Source organism: Hippopotamus amphibius, chromosome 2 (genome assembly GCF_030028045.1).
Source record: "Hippopotamus amphibius kiboko isolate mHipAmp2 chromosome 2, mHipAmp2.hap2, whole genome shotgun sequence".
NCBI classification, from domain to species: Eukaryota; Metazoa; Chordata; class Mammalia; order Artiodactyla; family Hippopotamidae; genus Hippopotamus; species Hippopotamus amphibius.
Window position 1 is genome coordinate 180,530,076 of NC_080187.1, and position 6,667 is coordinate 180,536,742.

The following is a 6,667-nucleotide window of genomic DNA, read 5'->3' on the forward strand; positions in this document are numbered from 1 at the left end:
AACTCTACTGCCAACCCTCTAATCGTCAATCAGCCAGGGCAGTTTAGTGGAAATGGCCTAAGTCCTGCCTCAACAGATCACTACTATACACTGTTTCAGACTTGTCAGTTCCAGTCTCCTTTATTGGATCTTTGGAGCCAAAGAGATCCAGGTTTAAAATTTGGTCAAGCACGTCATATCTGTGTGATGTCAGACAAAAGGCTTCACTTCCATGTGACTTAGTTCCCGATAATGCCTAACATGAAGAGCTGGCAGAATATGAAAAGTAATGAAGATGCATTTCAAGTGTCTGGGATATAGCACATCTCACAAAAGCATAGCTAGAAACTACTACTCCCCAGCCATCAGCAAAGCCTTCACTCCATGTCCATTAACTGACTATAATGCTTTGGACTCCAGACTGGTATGGTAGATGTCCTATTGCTCAAAGCATATGAATATGGAACTATTATATTAATTAAATTTCTCCATTGCTGTGAGTAGCTATCATGGCTAAAATGTTGTGCTGGATTTTTCACACTCAGTAAAATTGGTCCTATATCCTTGAATACGTATCTATTTATAGATTTATGTAGACTATAGATATAGATGGAGAGAGAACAAACCGTTGTTAATATGTAATGACATGTATATATATGTATGTTTCTGTATTTATAGGTATAAATAATTAACTCACTTCTGCTTTATATAGGTTGTTGAAGAAAACATGCAGTTTTACTACTCCTACAACACAATACATTTATTGACTCATCTTGGTGAGTAGATGGATAGTAGCAAAGAGTTAAGAGTGAGAAAAGGGGCAGAAGAAATAAAATTAAGAAGTGAAATCTATTCTGAAAACCCTGTGATTGCCCATCAGTGAAGTCATTTTGGAAAAATAGCCTGTGGGTAAAATTGTAAACACCATATGTTTTTGAGAATTGAAGTGTTGTCTAAGAAAATCACTGAAAATAAAAAAACTTTAATCCCAAGATTATTTTGAGTTGGCAGATATAGTCGTAATATTAATAACCCTTTTCCTTTAACATCTTGCTGGTCCCACAAATAGTTATTTATATTAACTAAAATGAAGGCTACAAAGAATATATGTCTTTACTGAACTTTATAAATTCCATACTTATTGGGAAAGAAGGAGCTTCTAAGGAAAAAAAGCTGTATTTTTTTGGTGTTACTATCATTAACTCACTCTGACCTTTCTGTGTCTGAGATTTCTCACACAAACCCAGACAAAATGGTGCTATTTGTCCTCTAAGTTCAATAAAAAACAATAGTTATAAATAGGAGTTGATACTGTAAAATAAAAATCATTACACCTCCAAAAGTAGATCCTATTTTTCACTTTGTTTCCTCAATGATTCTTAAAAAGAAATGTAAACAGTATCATAGATAAATGCAAACTTCAAGATCATTTTGTAGCACTAGTATTGAATCACAGTAGCACCCTTCACGATTGGGTGTAAAGGCAGTAGAAAGGAGATGGCTGTCATGATACACATCAATGTTTGATTAGATAGATATAATATTTGTAATAAAGCATGTCCTAACACTGCACCTGAGGAAGAACCTCAGAAGAAATAATAGAGAATCCAGAATGCATTTTCACAGTGTTAGCATGTACATCAGTCAACCCTCACATGGTCTGGGAGTTGTATAAATTTTCATGCATCACTCTGAGTAAGTTTATCAGTTGTGATGCTTTCAGCTACTGAACAACAACAGATTTATCAAACGAATTCATCTGCAATTTAATGAGGATATAAAAATGCTTAACAAAAAGTGGTTTAATACGAGTTAATACAGACTTACATGAACAATCATTTCCCGTTAATGCCTATTAATCAAACAAATAGAACTCCGACAAATAGAACCTCTGTGTGATTTGGGCAAGTCCTTCAACCACTCTGATCTCTAGTAACTTCATGCAGAGGGCATGGATTGGTTGATTGCCAGTGCTCTTCTAACACTAAAGCTTTTGGACTATTGTTTAGTATATTTGCTTTCATAAGTTAAATTCATTTTTAGAGTAGAATTATATTGAACTAGGAAGTTTAAAAATGATGCAATGTCTTTTGGCAAGTTTTGGAAATTTTTTTCCTGAATTATTTGCATTCTTCCTCTCATATTTGCCCACTCGCTTATTTATATAACCAGACAATACATAAGTCCTTTTTCTCCTATTACTTAATTTAGGAATAACATATATTTCCGCACTTTTTATTATATTTCTTTCCTCTCTTTCCACTCCGTTAGAAACTAAGCTCTTTGAGACAAGATCTATGCCTATTTCTTTTTTGTATTTTTCACTGTACTTAGCAAAGTGCTTTGCTCATAAGATACGTTCATTAAATTTTTTTAATAAATTAAAGTTGCCTAAGGGTACCAATTTAGTGTGAGCTCTGGTGCCTGTCTCTCCCAGCCACTACCACAGTTACTGAGGCTGAGGATATGACATAATCTGAAATCCAGATTGGAGAATTTCTCCTCTCATCTTTATTCCATTGCTCTAAGCCATTTCAGAAATTAACTACTCTTGCTTTTTTAGCCTCCTGGCTTTGAGAATTGGTTCACCCTCCTTGTTTTGTTCCATTTAGCTTTGGCAACTATTCCCAGACTGTTTACCTTGTGTACTGACCTTGGAAACCCCTAAGGTTTGCCTCTGCTAATTGTCTCCGCCTGCTTTGGCTCCAAATTCAAAATCATTGCCCAGAGCAGGCCTCTGAGACACCACCTGCCCCATCACATGGAAAGGAGATCATATTTGATTTCTTTGGACAACATCCATCTTATCAGGTTCATCCAAAACTCAGATTTGTTTGTAATGAGCACTTGAAACTCAGACTTCAATACTGTTTAAAAGTTTCTAGCTGTGAAGATGAAGAGAACACTCATTTCGTTCCAATAACAAATGCCAACATTGAAATAAAGCCGTAGAGGAATAGATGCACTTCTTGATAGGATATGTGAAGAATGTGGAAAAATGATTAAGAATTAAGAAAGATAAAATATAACTGAATTATAGGATCTGGGAGTTAAAAAAGAACTCCAGAGTTTTAAATAAATAGGAGTTCTTATAAAACTCTTCATGCAACATAAACCTTCTCTATATAATATTTCTGATACATGATCATTTAAACTGTGTTTTAATATTTCCAGGAATAAAGAGCTAAGTAAGCCAATATCTTGGGAATTCTATACTAACTGGAAATTTACATTTAGTAATTTCCACCATTTGTTACTAGTTCAATCCTTCAAAACCACCAAAAAAGACTTGGTGACCATGACAGTCCCCGCTACCATCATGACCTGTGTGTGTGTGTGTGTGTGTGTGTGTGTGTGTATTCAATCTAATCATAGAAGCTTTCTACTTATTAGCACTGTGGCAAGTACTTTACATATATTATCTCATCATAATTTATGAAGTTATTATTAATTTCACTGTGGGTTCCTGTTTAACTTTTCAGAGCATGAGATCTACCATGTACTAATAAGGTGGCCTTTAAGCTTGAATTTTAAAATGAGGATGTTAATACACACCTCATATAGCGGTTGTGGGGCTTAAGTGAATTAAAGTTTGTTGTAAGGATTAAGTTAGGTAAAGTATGAAAAGCACAGGATTTTCAACAAACTGTGATTGTCATTAGCCATCAGGATTAACTGCTTTCAGGCCAAGCATCTTCAGTCTACTACTTCTACAACTGATTTTAAAATATTCATATAATTATAAAAAATAATATATATTCAGTATAAATATTGAGACAAAAAGCAGAACTAAGAGACAGTGTGTATTAGAAAGACAAAGATAGTATTTGGTGTGTATTTGTTCAATTATTTATTTAGATTAAGACATCCTATTTGTATTCTGGGGTTTTAGCATTAATACACCAGCATCTTAGAATGTTGTTCGAAACTGTGTCTCTTCAGAAGTTTCATTTTGATGAATGCATGATATTCCATCAAGTGAATATATCGTGATTATAGTAACTAATTTCCTCATTTGAACATTTGCTTATGTTACAAAGTTCACTATTATAAACAACTGTATAACAAGCATGTTTATTGATAAATATCGCTCTGTTTTCAATTTTTGTTAGGGTAGAGCTCAGATTTTTTTTTAAAAAAAGAGATAATCCTGATATATATACTTCCAGTTGATATTGTTAACCAAAATGCAAGACTAAATATTTATATATCTTACATTGTATGTGAGTGTGACTATTAAACTTCACTGTGTTGATTTTGTCCCATATTGATTTGATGGGTCCAGTGTTTTCTTGTATATCTCTCAATTCGGCATCTTCTACAAACACAATGTATCTAAGTTTTTGTTCAAATTATTTCTATGAACTTTGAGGGAAAAGTATGTAGCATAGACATTTTTGACATGTCCCTGGAGATATCATCTCCAGGTTGATATTGGTCTATTAATCAAAATTCTGGAAACATTATTTAAATAGCTAAAAATTTACTAACTATATCATCTTTTAGTCCAAATGTCTCTATATCATCAACAAGATGGTAAAATTCCTCCTAAAATATGCTATTGAAAGGCATACTCATTTTTATATGAATTCAAACAATTATATGGCATTTGAAACTATATATGGAAATTTTAGATGCAAACCATTTTAACATAGCTGTTAGTAGATAATATGAAGTAATCAACCTGTCTCATTTCTACTGTCTAGACATTTATCCATACAATATTTGGAGAACACTTATTAGGGACTTTGCCCTGTGTCTCATGTATATTTCTGAATAGAAAAAAATAATAATAACTTTGCCTGAAAAAGCAGGTTTATTGTTGTAAAAGTAAAGGCATAGAAAATTATTGTTTGATAACTTGTTTTTTAAACATAAAAGCATGAGTGATTGGATGGATGGATGGATAGATGAATGGATAGATGGATGAATGAAAGATAATGTCTAAAATATTTACAGTATCTTTAAGTTTTTTCAACAGTAAATTGTCATGCATTCATTGAGTTTTACTTGTGGGTTGACAGGCAAGTCTTATCAAAGTACATTTTTGCTAAAAGAATCAGCTCTCATCAGTTAGTTCTGAATACTAGCTAAAGGCAGCATTGTCTTGTTCCAATGCTTAATAACTTAAATGTTTCAATGGATAGACTGCGCTCTCTGCAAATATAATTTCTGACATGGCAAAAAAAATTAAGTGAAATTAGATTTTAGATACCAGCTTATCACTAAAATATTGTTTATTCCCTTTCAAACCACTACCCCAAAAAATGAATTTTAAAAAATTACTCATCTTTTCCTTTGACAGATAAAACAAGCCTGACGAAATTAAAGGGGTCTTTTCACCCTACCCAGAGAGGCGTTGTTCTGGGTTCCCGTCATAACTTAAAGGGCAAATTTACAATGTCCAGAGCCCTTGACGTCCTGCAAATGAAGGAAGAAGATGTCCTCAAATTCCTTGCAGCAGGAACCCACTCAGATAACCTTGATTCCCAAATGGAACAGTCATTTACAAAAGGAAAAATGACGGTATTACCTCATTAATCTGGAGAGAACCTGGGAGAAGCTTCTGTTGGCGGCTGGTGCCACTGTTGCCATTGAAAACCGTGCTGAGGTCAGCGTCACGTCCTCTAGGAATGCGACCCCCCGAGCTGTGCTGAAGTTTGCCGCTGCCACTGGAGCCACTCCTGTGGTAGGCTCTCCACGCCTAGAACCTTCCCTAACTGGATCTACGCAGCCTTCTGGGAACCGCAACTTCCGGTGGGTACTGACCCCAGGACAACCGTCAGCCGCTCACAAAGGCATCTTACTTAACCTCCTCACTGTGTCACACAGACTCTCCTCTGCACTGTGTGGACGTCGCCATCCATGCCACAACTCAGCAGCTCGGACGTGCTGGTTGCTGGGACAGGAAGTTCTGAGCATGTGCAACAGCGTCTTGGTGAGCACCTGTGAGAGGCCACACCTGATCCCTACTGCTACGCAAATCCTGTAAAAGTAGAAAAGGAAGAGCAGGCTCTGCTGAAAAGGCTGTGACCAAGGAGGGATTTCAGAGTGAATGGACTGTTCTCACGGAAGGTCGCTGGCTGGTCTGAAGGCACAGGTGCCCTCCGTGCCCATCCAGCAGTTCCCTGATGAAGACTGGACCTCAGCCCACCACTGAGGACTGGTCCACAGCCCCACCGCTCAGGCCACTGAATAGGTAGGAACCACCACTGTGTGGCCTTCTTAAACAGAAAATGGAAATAGATAGATGAAAAATAGACAGTTTCTATTAAAGAAAGAAGGAAAAAGAAAGAGAAAAAAAGAAAGGAAGGAAGAAAGAGATCAAAAGGCATCTTCCTTACTTTTCCAATGTTTGGAAACATAACCTCCTTATCCAGTATTTACAGGAACTATGCAATATTTCTGATTCCTGTATCTAATTTTTATTTGTCTTCATTTTAATTTTGCTTTAGTGTTTATCTAAAAGTTAAGGTTTCCTATAAATTGTCTCCAACACAGTGTATCATGAAAAGTATTCTAAAAAGAAAAAAAAATGTAATTTGGCTTAGGTAATTATAGTTAGAGGTACCACCTCATTTTTTAAAGTATATTGAAATGATGAAGTAGTTGAAACCCACTAGACAACCATCTGAGGCTTTGTTTATGGGCTCTATTTAGATGACTAGGAGATTGTAAAGTTATGCAA

The 6,667-nt window shown here is 35.5% G+C and overlaps 1 pseudogene; it reads left to right on the forward strand.

Annotated features, from left to right (window-relative positions):
• Positions 1-5,379: 5,379 nt before the first annotated feature.
• On the forward strand, positions 5,380-6,139 carry LOC130844678 (40S ribosomal protein SA-like; annotated as a pseudogene).
• Positions 6,140-6,667: the final 528 nt, after the last annotated feature.